The sequence below is a fragment of the Capricornis sumatraensis genome, chromosome 4, assembly GCF_032405125.1.
Source record: "Capricornis sumatraensis isolate serow.1 chromosome 4, serow.2, whole genome shotgun sequence".
Classification (NCBI taxonomy): domain Eukaryota; kingdom Metazoa; phylum Chordata; class Mammalia; order Artiodactyla; family Bovidae; genus Capricornis; species Capricornis sumatraensis.
In genome coordinates this window covers 18,380,422-18,398,041 of record NC_091072.1, presented here as the reverse complement: position 1 = coordinate 18,398,041, position 17,620 = coordinate 18,380,422, and the positions used below count along the sequence as shown (strand labels likewise).

The 17,620-nt window shown below is 41.5% G+C and overlaps 1 protein-coding gene across 1 annotated transcript in view; it reads right to left on the bottom strand.

Moving 5' to 3' along the window:
* TEX15 (testis expressed 15, meiosis and synapsis associated) overlaps positions 1-17,040 on the bottom strand; it is a 92,022-nt gene extending 74,982 nt beyond the window's left edge. Inside the window, 2 exon segments of the mRNA XM_068970547.1 lie at positions 4,005-4,062; positions 17,026-17,040. The gene's annotated coding sequence lies outside the window, so the exon portion shown is untranslated.
* Positions 17,041-17,620: the final 580 nt, after the last annotated feature.

The window sequence follows — 17,620 nt, the reverse complement described above, 5'->3', positions numbered from 1 at the left end:
CAATACATGTCTCTTGAATTGGGGAGAGGGGATTGGAGAGAAAGTCAAACAATACATTGGTTTCATGGGCTGGGAAGCTTGAAACCAAATTTTGTTGAAGGGCAGAGAATGCCTCTAAGTTGCTATCATTAAAAGCCATCTGTTAAATAATCTCTTCTTTCACCTAAAGAAGGTTATGGACCTTTATTTGCCCATTAATATGGGCAGGATTGTACGTGCTAAGTCGCTTCGGTCATGCCCAACTCTTTGCAACCCTATGGACTGTAGCCCCCCAGGCTCTTCTGTCCACAGGTCTCCAGGCAAGAAGACTGGAGTGGATTGCCATGCCCTCTTCCAGGGGATCTTCCCAACCCAGGGACAGAACCCGCGTCTCTTGCATCTCCTGCATTTGCAGACAGGTTCTTTACCACTCACGCCACCTGGGCATAAGCATCTGGCCGAAAATCAGATCATTTCTTCTTAATTAATTCAAAATTCAACATCCATGAAACCATGATTACATGTCACATGTTTCAGTAGATATTTCTAGAGATTGTTCAAAAGGTTTAATGTCCTTGGCCAGAGGAGCCCACCAGTGAGAAGAATGTCACCACAAGTGGGGTCAAGCCCAGGAGCAAAGAAGGGGTGTGAAGGCCGGGAGTGTGCCTGAAAGCAGGGCGCATCTGGTCAGAGCCCAGCCCCAGGTCCTCCTGGCAACAGAGGCGGCAGTGAAAAGACTTAGGCTCCTTGCCTAGGGTCTGTTTGTCACGAAGATCTCACGGTGGCTAGGCAGAAACTTGCTCTAGAAACCACTGACTGGGTAGTTTTGGGGGAGATCATGTCCTGAAAGCAGGAGGCCACGACTAACTCCCTGAAGTCCGGGGGTGGGACTCTCACCTCCAGGCAGACTCCTGTGCCTGAGAAGCCACCTGCCACTGGCTAGGCTTACTGTAAGGCCAACGTGGCCAAGGCTGGTTTGGCAGACGACTTTGAGAAGCTTAAGGCCCTGAAGGTTCTGAACCAGAAAATAAATATACTGCCCAGGTGGATGCTCAAGAAGAATAAGATGTGAAAAACTGTGCTGAGTTTTTGTCTCTCTCAGAGACCAGGATCGAAGGACATGAGAAAGAGCTGGAGAAGATGAAGAACACTAATTCCATCTGATCAGACAACCACTGAGCATGTGAATGAAGTTTTCCCAGAAACCAAACTAGACAAGAAATATCCCTACTGGCCTCTAAAGCCTATTGCAAATTTATAAGCTTGGGTCTAGGAGAAAGCTCTGGCCCCTGGCCCTTGAATTATAAACTCTGGACATTAAAAATAACTATACTTTGGCCAAAAAAAAGGTTTAATGTCAACACCGTGTGAACACATGTATTTAAAGAAAGCTCGATTTCACTGTAGTAACTTAGAAAGTTCTATTCTTAATTCTCTCTTGAGCTCTTCTTCAACCTGGGGTCTAGCAATGGGCAACTTAGAGCTTGGGAGCAGAGCAGGACATCTGGGGTGCCTGAATGCAGCATGTGCATCATACAGTTGTGTTTAGGTAAACTGCCCCTCAGTCTTATCCACAGAAGGTGTGCTAAGTCGCTCAGACGTATCCAACTCTTTGCGACCCTGTGGACTGTAGCCCACCAGGCTCCTCTGTCCATGGGATTCCCCAGGGAAGAATACTGGAGTGGGTTGCCGCGCCCTCCTCCAGGGGACCTTCCCAACCCAGGGCTTAAACCTGTGTCTCTAAATTCTCCTGCATTGGCAAGCAGGTTCTATACCACTAGCACCACACCTGGGAAGGTGGAAATTATGGAATCAAAAATGTTTTCTATAACATCTCCATCCTCTTCATATAAAGTTAACCCCAAATTGGAAATAAAACAGCAAAGGAAGTTCAAAAATAGTTTTATTTTGCTTTTAATTTTCTTAAAAATGGCCATTAGGACTATCTTCTCATTTCTTTCCACTCATCATATTTACTTTGTCACTGCCAAATCTCAATCTTTCAGAAAGGCATCATGTGGATATCATCAAATCCTTTTGGAGAACAGGGGCCATCTGTTGAGTCCTACTTCCCCAGAGGGCATTATTCTAAATCAAGACAAGCTTAAAACAACCACATAGTAATTCTAGAAGCTATCTGGACTCACTGGAGAAAATAACAAGGATGATTTAAAAAAAAAAAAGCCAAAAACTCCCAAGAGAATAGCTCTGCTTGTTTGACCAGCTCTACTTGTTTGACTAGGTTTAAAAGATTTAGACAAACAGAATTGTGTACTTCTGAAATCAGTGCCCGTACCAGCCACTTCCCCGGGAAGCATGCTGTTATCAAAATTAAGTATCAGACATTAGAACACACTATATCTTTAAACTCCTAGAAATGTACAGTAGAACATTACCATCTTGAACTATTTAGAGAATAAAATCTTATTTCCTTGGAGTGACCTTAATAAACATACTATAGAATGTTAACAGGTAAAAATCTGAGAGAAGCTCTCAGATTTGTTTTGAAGACTTAACCAGGGTTGAAAAAACAATTTTTCCCCAATGCAAAAAAAAGTCCAGAACTGATCACTGTGACCAGTTAAAATATGAGGAAAAAATCTAAATGCCAGCCCCAGTTACGAAAGCTGAGGGTAACCTGGCTAGACAGCTCACACTCATGATTTAATCCAACTGCTCACTTTCCTTCTAAATCTTATGAAACTGGTTTGTAAAAGAATTTTTTTTCATCAGTATTTATGATATACAAGAGATTGAGGGCTTCCCTGATGGCTCAGTGGTAAACAATTCGCCTGCCAATGCAGGAAACGCAGGAGACGCGGGTTTGATCCCTGGGTTGGGAAGATCCCCTGGAGAAGGGAATGGTTAACCAGTCCAGTATTCCTGCCTGGAAAATCCCATGAACAGAGGAGCCTGGCGGGCTACAGTTCATGGGGTGCAAAGAGTCAGACACAGCTGAGCAACTGAGCATGAAACGAGATCAGCAGACAAGGATTTCTTGTCCCAATCCTGCCACTCACTATACATATCTGTTCCTACGCTTTACTGTCTTCATCTGCGCTTCAGGAAGGGTTAAGGCTGTATTATAAACTGTGCCTTTCTCTCTTCCACTTAATTTCACCTTCTCTTTAGTTCCATATATATGCAAGAAATTGTATACTGTATGCAAGCCAAAGCCGTAAAAGTTTGATAGCTTCGTAAGTTAAACATTCCTGATCCCTCCTCTAACTTTCAAGTGACTTAGAAAATCTATTTGCCTCGAGCACTTCTGTCTATGACTATGGCACTTTTTTAGTTTTTAAATGTCAACAGTTGGTTCAGTTTCCATCATGTGAGACGTTTTGTTTTTAGAATCAACTAAATATCACTTAAAACCCATCTGATTAATATGTGGGTGATGAAATGTGGCAATACCATTTTTGATTAAAAATATGTAAAAATAGAAAAAAATCTGGACACAAAAGAACTAAATTTCCTATTCTGCTTATGTTCTGATTCAAAAGACAGTTCCAAATCTTGAATACCACAAATCTTCTAAGTGATATTTGCATATTGACCTGACTTTCCAACTTATTAAAAAATGCAATATCTTTGTTAAATTAAAGTCACTTTTGTATGGGCTAGTCTTCTCCACTGGACTACAATTTACCCATTTTTCTATCTCCAGCACCAACCATAGTTCCTTACAAAATAAGTACCCAATAAATATTCACTGCAAAAGATAAATGCGTATATACTTTAACATATTCCAACTTCAGGTATCTTTTTTTATTGCCAATTATGTATATGAATTGTAAAGTAGAAGAGCTTATCCAAGTGGGTTCAAAAAAGTAGATACAGTATTATAAGTAATAGCAGCAGTGAAGCTGTTATTTGAAATACTTATCACTCTTCAATGGAATTTACCATAATATGGTTATGACTGAGACTCAGTTCATACATGAAAAATGACAAAGGAGTAACTACAAAAAAAGAAAGGCAGAAATATGTAGAGAATTACAGTCATTAACTCCTTCCAGACTCACCTCTTCATTGTCCTCTTCATTCACTTTTTTCCTTCTGGTTTCTGCCTGCCTTTCCCTCCTGTTTGGGGAGAAGAGGGGTTGATGTTCTGCAGGTCTCAGTGTCTTCTCTCTTACACCCTTGCAGTCTCTTCTCCTCCCTCGTTCGTCTTTCCCCACTAAGTCTCTCTCTCCCCTTCAGTACCTTCTCACCTGCTTTTCAGAATCAGCTCACCACCAGCCACCTAGGAGGGAAAACGACACTGCGACAACAGATGAGCTGGCCCTTGGATTTTTACAAACAGCACAAAACACTAAATAACACAGATAGTTTTATGTCACAGTTGTGGTTAACAGTCACTGTGAACAGCTGTGACACACGCTGTGCTCTGTGTAGGTATTTTATATACAGTATCTCATGCAATTTCCACTGGCTATAGTATTATTCCCATTTTCCTGCTGAAAAAACAGAGACTTGGAAAGTTAAAATACTTGCCTAAGGTTACCCAACTGTGAAGTTGGTTTTCAAGTCCAGGCTTGATGTCTGGATTCTAAACTACTACATTATCTCAACCAGTTCTTAAATTTCTTTCTAGAGCCATTTAAACCCTAATTTCAAGATAATACTATTTATGCCCTTACTATGAAATACCAACTTATGCTTAGATTTCAGGATACTACTACTGATTAAATGGTAGTAGCTACGCGTCACTAATCCATACATTAGTACGGGTCCATGCTACATGTTGTCTAATGGGTTTCCATTCTCTTCTCCAGGGGATGTTCCTGATCCAGAGATTGAACCTGGGTCTCCTGTACCGCAGGCAGATTCTTTACCAACTGAGCCACCAGGGAAGCCCTCTCTAAGATACGATATCTTTTCATAGTGAAAACATCCAGCAAAATTTTTGACTAACTTTAAAATCTACATTTTTTTCTTTCAGTAAATTAAACATTCAAGAATATAAAAATGTATTTAAAACAGACACCATAGATCCCTTTTTGAAAAAATCATGACCACACACTTTAATTTTTTTTTTGGCTGCAACATGCGGTTTGTGGGATCTTAGTTTCTCAACCAGGGATCAAACCCAGGTTCATAGCTGTGGAAATGCAAGTCCTAACCACTGGACCACTAGGGAATTCCCCATTACTACACATTTTAAAACTCAGTGTATAAACAGAAAATTTTACCCTTTACTGAATTTACTGCCTATGTTTCACCCAACTGCTTTAATTAAGTGTCATTGCCCAAGAGACCAAAATAAATACAAGGTGAAAGCAAAAGTCGCTCAGTTGTGTTCGACTCTGTGACCCCATGGACTGTACAGTCCGTGGAATTCTCCAGGCCAGAACACTGGAGTCTGCCCTGAAGGACCTAGCCGTTCCCTTCTGCAGGGGATCTTCCCAACCCAGGGATCAAACCCAGGTCTCCTGCATTTCAGGCGGATTCTTTACAAACTGAACCACAAGGGAAGCCCAAATAAAAGGAGAGAATACAAATAATCAAGGGTACGCGTAATCAGGAAAGTTAAAGTGTGAGTCGCTCAGTCATGTCCAACTCTTTGTGACCCCATAGACTATAGCTCGCCAGGCTCCTCTGTCCATGGAATTCTCCAGGCAAGAATAGTGAAGTGGGTTGCCATTCCCTGCTCCAGGGGATCTTCCTAACCTAGGGATCAAACCCAGGTCTCCCACACTGCAGGCAGATTCTTACCATTTCAGCTATCCAGGAAGCCCTTGAGTAGTCATGAAGTATCAAGGCAATAAGGATGAGAGTCTAGTGCATAAAATGAAATGCTAAATAATCTAGGTAATAGAAATTCTGAGCAATCTGATAGTGATGGTTCATCCTAAAGTGTGAGCTGGCAGTCACATAAGAATATAAAAAATGGTATGAAATATTTAGTAACACTTATATGGATATGTACATTTGGAAGTTAATGATTAGTAGCAAATGTTTACCTACTATAATTACAGTAAGTTAAAATATAATTGTTAAGTCAGTACAACAGTAAGAAGCTGAAGCAAACTTGTAAACTAATATGACTGGCATGTCTAAAAAATACATAAACATTTCCAATTTTCTTTTAATTTGATCAAGAATGTTGCTCAAGGAAGGATGTTAACATTATGATTTTTGCACAGAGTTGTCCCAGGCTTTCTGGAAGAGTAAAAGAATGGCAAATAAACCCCTGGAACAAGAAAATACTGGTATGGAGACAGTGAAATTACAGAGCAACATCAGCCACAGGTTTTTACAAAGATGGTAGGGATCTGGTAAGCCTTTCCACAAATTCATGGAAGACAGTCTATTAAGAGAAAAACTATTAACAGAAGTGTCTTCAAGACTTTTTTTCTCTACTAGAAGCTATCTAGGATAGAAACTCCGACTTGAATCTGCAGAGGATGCATGCATTTGATTTGAATGGGTATGGCTAAAACATCTAACTAAACTCTCTATTAAACTTAATTCTTGAGATTCCCTGGAGGTCCAAGGTTAGGATTCAGCTCTCACTGCTGAGGGCCTGAGTTCAACTCCTGGCTGGGGAACTGAGATCCTACATACAAGCAAAGAAACAAACAAGTAAACAAAAAAAAAAACAACAATAAACTTAAGAATTCTGTATTCATTGAGCCTTTTGAGATTTTTTTCTTTACAACAATTTAGCAAGAAAAAAATGTCTTACAAAAGAGTTGGGAAAAAGGCTCAGTTTCACCTCATTTTAATCTGTTTCAGATGCTAAGAAATACTAGAAAATTGTGTTCAGCTGTGGGAAAAAACCCAAATGAAAGAAATGTCAACTTTCCCATTCTTTGGGAAGTTGTATTAGAGAACAGAAAACAGAGGAACAAATATCAACTCCAGAAGATAAACAAACAACACGTGTTTGGGTGTAAAATTACACTGGAAAATTACTAAGTGTGTTATGAATTTGTCAAATTAACACGTTAAGTGGAGCACAGGGAGCTGGGTGGTAAGCCAAGGTTCAACAGCAGATCACAAGAGGAAATGAAATAAAGAAGTTCGTTCTTCACAAGGCCTAGAGGAAGTACTTGACAAGCCTTAAGGAACCACAAGGGGAGGTCAAGGCAGAGAGCAGACAGAGAGACAAGACCTGAGGCACATGCCTTCCTTAGTGTCTGTGTGAAACGCGGAGAGCTGACTCACCTGAAAAGACCCTGATGCTGGGAAAGATTGAGGACAGGAGGAGAAGGGGACGACAGGATGAGATGACTGGATGGCATCACCAACTCAACGGACATGGGTTTGGGTAGACTCCGGGAGTTGTGATGGACAGGGAGGCCTGGCGTGCTGCGGTTCATGGGGTCGCAAAGAGTCGGACACGACTGAGCGACTGAACTGAAGCGCTTCCTGGGTTAAGCCTATACTGATAAACTCAAACCAAATGACCAGGGTTTTGGTAAGCCACATGGGCACAGGAGGGCAAGGCAGTGGGAGGGAGAGGGCACAGCTGACTAGCAGTCCTGTCAGAAACCTGCATGTTCCTGTGACTCTGAGTGTCACCACGCAGGGTATGCACTTGCTTGAGGGGACAAGTGTCAGTTTAAGGTCACTGCTGGCTGCTGGGCCAAACCAAATGGATGCCAACAAGAAATACCATGGAGTAGCTTAGCTAAACTCTCAACCAAGCTTGAGATGAAAAGCAGAGAAATGATCAGTGTGGCAAGATTTGGGTAAAGATTCTATTTCAGTCAATTAAGTGCAGTCATCTAAATAGGTGAGTTTTAAAGTAGTTTTTAAAGAAGTCTGAAAAAAAGAAAGTCTTGTGTTGAGAAAAAAGATCTTAACAACACCTTTGGGAGGAAAATACTCTTCAGTAAGTTTGTTAGCCAAGTACATGTACTTTCCAATTACAGATCACTGGCTATGCAAACACCAGGAATAAATATTCACATGCATGAAATGACCTGTATTTCTAGTCTTGGAGAACCAAAGGCAGCAGTTCTCAAATTACAGTCCCGAGACCAGCAGGGTCAGTATCACCTGGAAATGTACAGGCAATGAAAATCTTCTGGCTGGATCCTAGACTTATTAATCAGAAACTCTTGGAGCTGGGCCCAGCAATCCGTGACTCGACAAGTTCTCCAGGTGATTCTGATGTAAGCTAAATTTGAGATCTACTGATAGATAATGCTGAGGAAAACATCCAATCAGCTACATAAGAACCATTCTTTTCTTTCTTCTTTTTAGTGTTAGCAATCTCTTAACTGATATCACTATTAGGTGAAAGAAATGCTCTTAACTGGGAACCTCACTTTCAGACTTAATGCTCCTGTAAAGGACGAATCCAAAAGAAATTTTATAAGAATGTGGTTTTGTTTCAGAGAAGGGCAGGGAGGCAATTATTCATTTAACAAGTATTTAACAAGCAGCTACTTTGTTCCAGGCACTCACCAAGAAGGAAAGATAAGGAAGTAGAGAAGAACTCTGAAATCCACCAACAATCAGTGTATTACTAATAACAGGCTGTCTATTCTTGGAGTACACCTAGACAGTAACACCCACATGAGTAATAAGGTATATAGATTGAAAGCAATGGACTAGCAAAGCAAAAAAACCGTGGTTTATCCCAGATGATCTAGGACCAGTGGTTCTCAAACTTTTAATATATATCAGAATCACCTAGGGGGCTTATTAAAACAGATTCCTAGGTCCCATCTCTGGAGTTTCCAACCTCAGTATTCTGAGGCTCCCAATTTTTTACTTCTAGTAAATACCCATGTGATGCTGATGGTCCAGGAAGCACATTTTGAGAATCCCCAATCTAGACGATCAAGCACAAAAAAATGTGGGCATTCCACGTAGGAAAAGTCTAGGGATTGCCAGTACATTCCTCAAGACTTATTTCAATTGTATTTATTGCTCAGATTTAGTCTGTTGCCCTCAGGGCAAAGATAATAGGCAAGAAAGAGATTACCTTTTAAGCAATTTTATCATGATAAACTGTGATCAGCTGTCTACGGTGGATCAATAAATCTCCAATTTGAGGGATTTCCTAAACTAGAAGCAAAAACGGGTCCTCAAATATTTCCATAATTGTGATGCAGAAATCCAAATCTTGTTTTAATATTCTGTATTATACGGATGGACTTCTCTAAAAAATTTGAGACAAGCTCTCCCTTCGGGTCCAAGGAAAATCCTGTATCTACCTAATTATATGCAGCCAAATGAGAGTAAAGTTAGAAGTAATTTACATGCTTTAAAGACTATCCCAAGAGCCTGGGCTATGGGGAAAGAGCACTTCCAGTTCAGCTGCTTTTCAACAGGAGAATAATTAAAGTTAAGTAGTCCCCAAGGCTTAGGAGTCCCCTGGTTCCTTTCCCTTTAGAGTCTAGAAGCTTTGAGAAAAATAGATCAAGTTCCACAAAGAGGTCAAAGTCATTCTGGCTACAAAGATGAGAAAACAGATCAACTTTCACTAACTCAATCCTCCAGTCCTTAGTCCTTCCTTCAGTCTTCTCAAATGCCAAATTCTGACTGGCTAGACCCAAACAGAATCATTCAACTATGGAGTAAATTAGCAAATGATAACTTGAAACCTACTGCATAACAAGGAAAATAACCTGGATTACCTAACTGGATTATTTACCCTTATCGTCCATATCAACCTTGTTTTATAATACTTTTAGATAAATACAACTTGGGAGTAACTGTTACTATTAGTGAGCCCAAGTATTAAAGAATGCCTTGCTCTAAGATACTGAAACATACTGTATTGTAAATACAGTGGAAAGTCAATGACAACAGCTAGAAAGTTGCCACCTTGCCTGCTTAAAGTTACTTCTTGTCCTCTCTATGCAGAAACAAGAAGACAGATGATTGCTTAGCCAAAGTCCTGGAAAGTAGATGTTTTGCTGAAAAGTGTAAAACATGTAAGTTGTGTTACCAGACTGTGAAAGATGAAACATGGATCAACATAACCCCAATCTTGAGTGCATTCTCTGCTCAGCAGATGGAAATTATTTGTAAGAGAAGTCAGGGAATTGTTGAAAAGCACAGGGATTAAAATTAGTAGGTAATCTATTACGGCTATGAGACTTTTTAAAAGACATTAGGGAAATACGAAGTAATAATCAGATGACTAATGATAATGACATACAATTTTCAAGAGGCTAAAAAAAAAACTGTGGAAGAGAAATAACAATAAAAGCATCCTATAATCCTGGTAGAAAGATTATGAGCTACTTTCTCTAATAACAAAATAATCTCTAAAATTGGTCAGATCTAAAATCCACACAATTCTTTTTTTTTTAATATTTATTTATTTGGCTGCATCGGATCTCAGTTGTGGCACGTGGGCTTAGTTGCCCTGGTGACATGTGGGATCTTAGTTCCCTGACCAGGGATTGAACCTGAGTATCCTGCACTGGAAGACAGATTCTTAACCACTGGACCACCTGGGAAGTTCCCCACACAATTCATTTTTATTTATGTAGGAAAGATAACTAGATGTGAGGCATCCCTTGGTAAGTATCTAACTAGAACTGAACCAATGCTGAATCAACTTTTCCTCCTGCACTGGCCTGTTTTCTAGTTAAAAACCAAGAGATTCTTCAGACTGCCCTCTTAGATCAATGAACTGTCCACTGAATCATTCTTGCTATTCAAGATGTTCCTCTTGTTTAAGAATATTAAGCTATCTTTCTTTATTGGTCCAAAGAATTCAACAATAGTTTAATTTTCTACACTTCTTGGTATGGAAAATATAGCCACCAATCATATTCACCTAATATGGTCCACTGAATGTCAAAGTAAGAAATGTACAGCTGAGGCCAGAAACACAAGGTAAAGAAATTTTTTTTAATAGTTAATACTAAACTATGTATATTTGTAATGGAGTCATGTCCAGAAAACACTAATACACAATTATAACTTCTAAATAAATTTATTTAATTATCCACTGTTCTCATGAAAGAGGCAAACAATTCACTTAAAAATTAATCTTTTTCCCATGTTTAAATTTGAGAAGGTAACAACCAGCAATTATCCAATATTCTTTCACATTAGCAACAAACTAATAAAATGTGCATCCTTACTAACATCAGAATAGATTTTAATATATAAAGAACAAACAAGTAGTCTACCAGTGAGGAGAGGGAAGACAGACATAGACTCAGACAGACTAGAAACTTAAAAGGCTTCTAAGAAACCTGCAGGCAAACCTCGAATATTCTCGAGTTCCCAGTAAAAAGGAACTAGAATGCAAGTCATAGCACCTTAGGCATAGAAGTGAACTTGGATCAGCTTTCTTGACTTCTGTGATGTTATTCTTTTGTTAGACTTTCAGTCCCACTTTTGGATAGTCCGTAAATACCACAGTGACCAAAACAGAATAATGTGCTATTAGCTTTTCTTCAGACTCAGCAAAGTTGTAGCAAATAATTCTTTTAAAAAATCAGCATAAATAGTTCATACAGATTGTTTTAAAGAGATTATTATTTAACTCATGCCCTAGATCAGAGATAAATACATTTTTACCAGCAATTTGGTAAAGCCAGATCACCTGGTTCAAAATCCTGTTCTGCCTCTTCCTAACTGCGGAACTTTGGACCACTTAACCTGAAGCTCTCTGTGCCTGAGCTTCTTCATATATAAAAACAGGAAAATTAGTATCTATTCGGGGGCTGCCCTGGTGACTGAGTGGTAAAGAATCTGCTTGCCAGTGTAGGAGACACAGGTTTCATCCCTGATCAGGGAAGATCCCATGGGCCATGGAGCGACTAAGCCCGAGTGCTACGATTACTCCAGAGCCCGGGAGCCCAAACTGCTGAGCCCTCAGACCTAGAGTCAGTGCCACACAAGAGAGGCCACTGCAGTGAGGAGCCCACACCCCGGAACTAGAGAGGAGCCCCACCAGCCCCAGCTGGAGGGAAGAAAGCCCACACAGCAGCACAGACCCGGCAAAGACAAAAAGACATAAACAAAAAATATTTTAAAATACCCAGTAAGTTAATTCAGTTAATCAACACTCTCCTATGGTACTGGTTAACTGAATTAATATATGCAACCCAGAAAAATGATTTCAAGTGCTCTGTAAGTGTTGGCTATTACTGGCGTATATTTAACATTAAGAAGTGTAATTTTTTAATCCTTACAGTTGAATATTAAACATCTAACATTCCTCCATCCTTTTTCTTCTAGTTACATTATTTATTGACCTGTGAAGCCCTATGCTCTTTTCAGCCTTAAGAAAGAACAAGGATTTTTAGGGGCTAAATGCCTCAGATGGATAGGCGCAAAGTATTTGAAGAAACTAAAATACTTAGTTTAATTGACTGGATGAGGCTTTGAAAGATGCCTGCAAACACAAAATCTGGGTACTGTAAAGACAGAGAGATGGATTGTGGAATGTTTAAAATGTGTTCATTGAAGCTACTTCCTATTCCCTGGCTAAATATGATACCATACGAACACACCCCACAGAACCTAAGGGATGTATAAACTTTAAACAAGATTGTCATTTCAAGGTCAAAAGGGCTTACAGACTTCCCTGACCACCACTACAATCTGTAATTCTACTAACAAAGAATCTGACTTTACAAAAGCTTTGTCCCTTTTGGACTTGTTCAATTACTAATGGCACAAAGGAGTGGTAATGTTTTCATCTATATTAGGAAGTATTTGTGCATATCTTCCTTTACGAATGATATTCATTTTTTGCTCATAGTTTCTGTTCAGATCAAGCATTAAAATGCTCATGTGAGCTTTAAAAATCGCTCTAAACCAGGCTTTACTTGTAAGTCAGAGGACAGAACACTGCCTTATCAAAACAAGAGGTCACACGAAGGTGCAATAAATGTGGATTAGTGAGAAAAACAAAGGCTTGGCGGTCAGAAACCTAGGCTTGAGGTTCCTGCTCTGCTACTAACCAGCTATTTCAGCTTATAACACCGAAAACGTGTTCTGAAAATAACCTCTCTCAAGTTCACTGCTAAATTTATTTTGGGAGGAGGGAGTCTCACACTTTTTAGAAAGTCTGTTAAGCTATATATCTTCTCCACAAAAAAATGAACACAATTCACTCTTTTTTTTTTTTTTGGCAAAGAATTAGGAACTTCTGTACTCACTGACATCCGTGTATCCCAAGTTTAAAACTTTTAAATGAGACAATTACGATGGTACCTGCGGATTTAATATAAGAAAATGACACTTACCCATTTTCATTACCCCCACATTTCGCAGTTTTGCTGTTCAACCTGTAAATATACCAGCGCTAATAAGGTTTTGCTTAGAAAACTGTAAAGGAAACGCCACTTCATCCTCATCAGCAAAAGGAAAGTGTTTCCCCCACTTGAGGAGTATGTGCTCACCTGGGACGTTTGCTATTTCTATCCGGACAAGCTAGACCCTCAAATCAGTGATTTTCTCTATTACACTGAAAGTCGCTCACCCAAGTCTGACTCTGTGACCACATGGACTTGCCCACACAGGCGGCCAGGCTCCTCTGTCCGTGGGATTCTCCAGGCAAGAATACTGGAGTGGGTTGCCATTCCCTTCTCCAGGGGATCTTCCCGACCCAGGGATAGAACCCAGGCCTCCTGCATAGCAGGCAGATTCTTTACCGTCTGAGCCAGCACGCAGTATTGTCCTCAAAATTCTCAAGTTGAATTACAGTAAGCCTCTTGAAGACACTTAAAAAAAAAAAATTTGTGTGTATCTAGGGTCTAATAAGCACTACCAAAGCTATCCAAAAAGGAAACTTAGGTTCTGATAAGGACTGAACCATTGATATGTTCACAGCCACACTGCCGGAAGCCGTAGCAAGAGCTTTGCCAGAGTCTCAGCTGTTGTAATTAAAGACAGACCCTCAGGAGCAGCTATCATTAGTGTTGAAGTGCTGTAATTACAAAGGCTTTGCATTATGTGGATTACACATTTCAAGCATACAGAGTTGCTACCAGACCTCAGGGATGATCTTTAATCAAATTTTCTCTATGCATGTGTTTAAATTTTTCTAAACTTCGCTTAACTTGTGCAACTTTATCTAACCATGTAAAACAGAGATCTCTATAGAAGTTCTGACACTCTAACTCTACTACTTGACTAATTTTAAAAACCAAAGCATTACAAAGTAAAAACCAACCACCCAAGAACATCACTTAAATAGACACATCAGATCAACAAATAAAATACTGCTGCTCTGGAAATAATTGTTGGACCAAAAAAAATCACTGTTTAAAATAATAAGTATAAGCAACAAAATATGAATGGAATAAAACAAAGATTTAAAGGAAAAGCAATTTCAACTGTGCAACACAGTCATGGTTTGTGATCCAACAGAAAAAGTGCAGGCATTTCAAACCCTCTAAATCATCCTTCAATGAAGTACAGATATTTCTAAATAAATGAGAAAGGAAACAGGAACATAGAAAAGCAAACCAAAGTAGTATGCTTACCAAAAAACCGTAATTGCCAGTTTTCTAAAATTAAGTACTGTGAAAATGGTGACTATTTTCCCAAACTTAAGATTCTGCAACCCAAGTATAGTATGATTATTGTTGTTTAGCCACTAAGTCCTGGCCGACTCTTGCAACCCCATGGACTGTAGCCCGCCAGGCTTCCACATCCATCTTTCCTGGGATGGAGTGGGTTGCCATTTTCTTCTCCCAGGTATCTTCCTGACCAAGGGATAGAACCCCCATCTCTTGAGTTGGCAGGTGTATTCTTTACCGCTGTGAAGCCCACATTATGATAGCCTTCAGTATCAGTTCAGTTCAGTCACTCAGTGGTGTCTGACTCTTCAGGACCCCATGAATCGCAGCACGCCAGGCCTCCCCGTCCATCACCAACTCCCAGAGTTTACCCAAACTCATGTCCATGCCTTCAGCATAATAAAACATAATTTTACAACTTAAAAGTGCCCATGTACACTAGTTGTACTAGAGAAAAAGTGTACCAGAAAAAAAGTGATTCTCATATAACTTGTCATTGAGTAAAAATGCAACAATATTTTTTATTAACAAAAGTACTATATTTTACTGGTTCTATAAAGTAATTTTTACATATTCTTGACATACACTGAGCTATAATTGACATATCACTTTCAGGTGTACAACATTCCATATGTATATACTGCAAAGTGGTAAAAACATTAACATATTAAATGATAAAAGTAAAAAACGGCTAAAAATTATACTAAAATTGATATTATCACTAGCCACTAGGTAGAAATTCCAGAAAATGTAAACAAAAGTTACGCTATTTTTTTCTCATTGTTCAACAACTCTATAGATAATTCCTATTTTTCCCCCCAGTCATATGAATTCTTCCATATGTTTTTTAAAAGGAAAATGTGCATGGGTATTCAAGATACTTGAGCATTCTCTCCAAATTTTGACATCTTTATGTTTCAGTAAAGTTTGGCTATTTAAGGATCTGGGCAATAAAGCAGACTTGTTTTTGTTTTAATTGAAAGCTTTTAAGAAACTGAGCAATGAACGAGTATCGAAAATGTTTCTAAATTCTGACTTCACTCCTCCAGTCCCCTTGGGCCTCAAATGTTAAAACGGTACCCTCCTTTCCAATCAACAATATCTTCTGAATGAAGCCTAAAACCTTTTAAGAATATCTCATAAACGAAATTAACAGTTTTCTAAACCTGAACTCAAAAACATTTAAAGCCTGTACTACTTCTATTCCCTCTACACATACACGACACACTGTCGAAAAGAGAATTCAAAAATTTAGTTATAATTTTGTGCCACTCTGATTTCATACTTTGAAAGAGTCCCATATTCATCTGTCGCTCCCAAAAGCGAATAATGCACTCACAGTTGGGATGCTTCACACTGCACTTGGAATCCACAATTTTGAAAACTTGAGGGAACTTGCAGTTACCAACAACCTCAGCAGGTTTTCTGTAACATCATCAATCACTACTAAGTCGTTTCTTTCCACACAGCCATGACGGCGGCCAAGTACATCAAATAAATACTGAGAAACTAATTGGAATATTGAGCATTCCAAACAAATGGAGAAAATTCAACCCTAAGCAAGGGAAGGATGGAAACTGCCTTGAAAGATCTAAGTGGGCGCGAGTTTAGGAAATGGCTCAAACTAAACTACCTGGCAGTGGGGAGACGTTTTTGCACCCACACCACCGTGGGATCTTAGGCGTTTCACGAAGTTCAGAGAACTGAATCAAGGAGTCAAGAACTACCGACCACACAGCAGCCTCGCAAACACTCCACCCAGCCCTTACAACGGCCGCGTCGCTCGGGACACGCGGCGGCCGCATCGCCGTGCGCGTTAGGTCCGCCCGCCCGGCGGGGCTGCTCACCCCTCGCCGGTGCCCGAACGCCCTTCGCGCCCCGCTCCCGAGCCGCCCTCGCCTACCCGAGCGACCCCAAGTCCACCCGCTCCTGCAGCGAGACAGCGGAAGGCCAGCGCCGGCGGGCATCGTCCGGAGAGCGCGGGCTCTGCCCCGAGGCGACGCGGCGCGCGGACGGCCGAAGCGGCCCGGGCGGTTCAGCGCCGCAGCGCCTCGGGGCGCCTCGAGAGCAGCTGTCACTCGGGCGGCTTTCGGCGTCTCGCGCTCCGTGTGAACCTGAGGGGGCGGCGTGTGGACCTGAGGGGGCGGTCTGTGCCCGGAGAAGCCACGCCCACCAGAGCGGCCTCGGCCCCGCCCCCAGGATGCCCCCCCCCCCGCCAACAATCCCCACCCACCCATCCCCCACTTCAGCCTCTGCGGCCCGCGACGAACGCGAGTGGCTTCCTTCCCAAGGCCCGCAGGATTCCAGGCGCTCTTCACCGCTTTCGGGCGACAGAGAACCGCGGCTCTCCGGGCGCGGGCGAGGCCGCGTCCGAGCTATGGGCCTTCCCCCTCCCGCTGCCTCGGCGTCACCCAAGAGAAGCTAAAAGTTCACTTTAGGCATCGGGGCGTTCACTCCCCTCGCAGGCCCCACCTTTGGGTCCAAATGCTGAACTTCGTGATAATTTAACATTCTCTCTTGAATTCAACCTGGCACCTTGGTGGCTTCTAAATCGCCTCTCCACAAACGCCACATTTGCCCCACAAACCTTGAACATCCTTTGCCCGGCCAGTTCTTCAGAATCCAAATCTTCGAGGCTATACAGTCGATACAGAACTTCCACCAACCTGCAGCCGAAGAAGCTTCAGGAAGGAAGCGGGCGCTCCTCAGACACGTGTACCTACGCACGCGGAGGATTCTGTGCCCCGAAGATGTCACATCTGAGCCTGCGCAGACAGGAGCCAGCCTTCGGGGGCGGAACCTGAGGATGGGGGCGGAACCTGAGGATGGGGGCGGAGGGGGGCGGTATTGGGGGTGGGGGGAAGGGGCGATTGGACCCTGAGCATGGGTTCAGTGTCCCAACGTGAAAAGGGTGTTCACCACATACGCTATTTGCACATGTGAAAGTGAAGTGAAAGTCGCTTAGTCTGTTGAACTCTTTGAGACCCATATGGATTGTAGCCGCCCCCCGCCCCAGGCTCCTCTGGCCACGGGATTCTCCAGGCAAGAAGACTGGAGTGGGTTGCCATGCCCTTCTCCAGGGGATCTTCCCAACCTAGGGATCGAACCCAGGTCTTTCGCATTGCGGGCGGGTTCTTTACAGTCTGAGCCACCAGGGAAGCACACAGTAGACCTTAAATAAA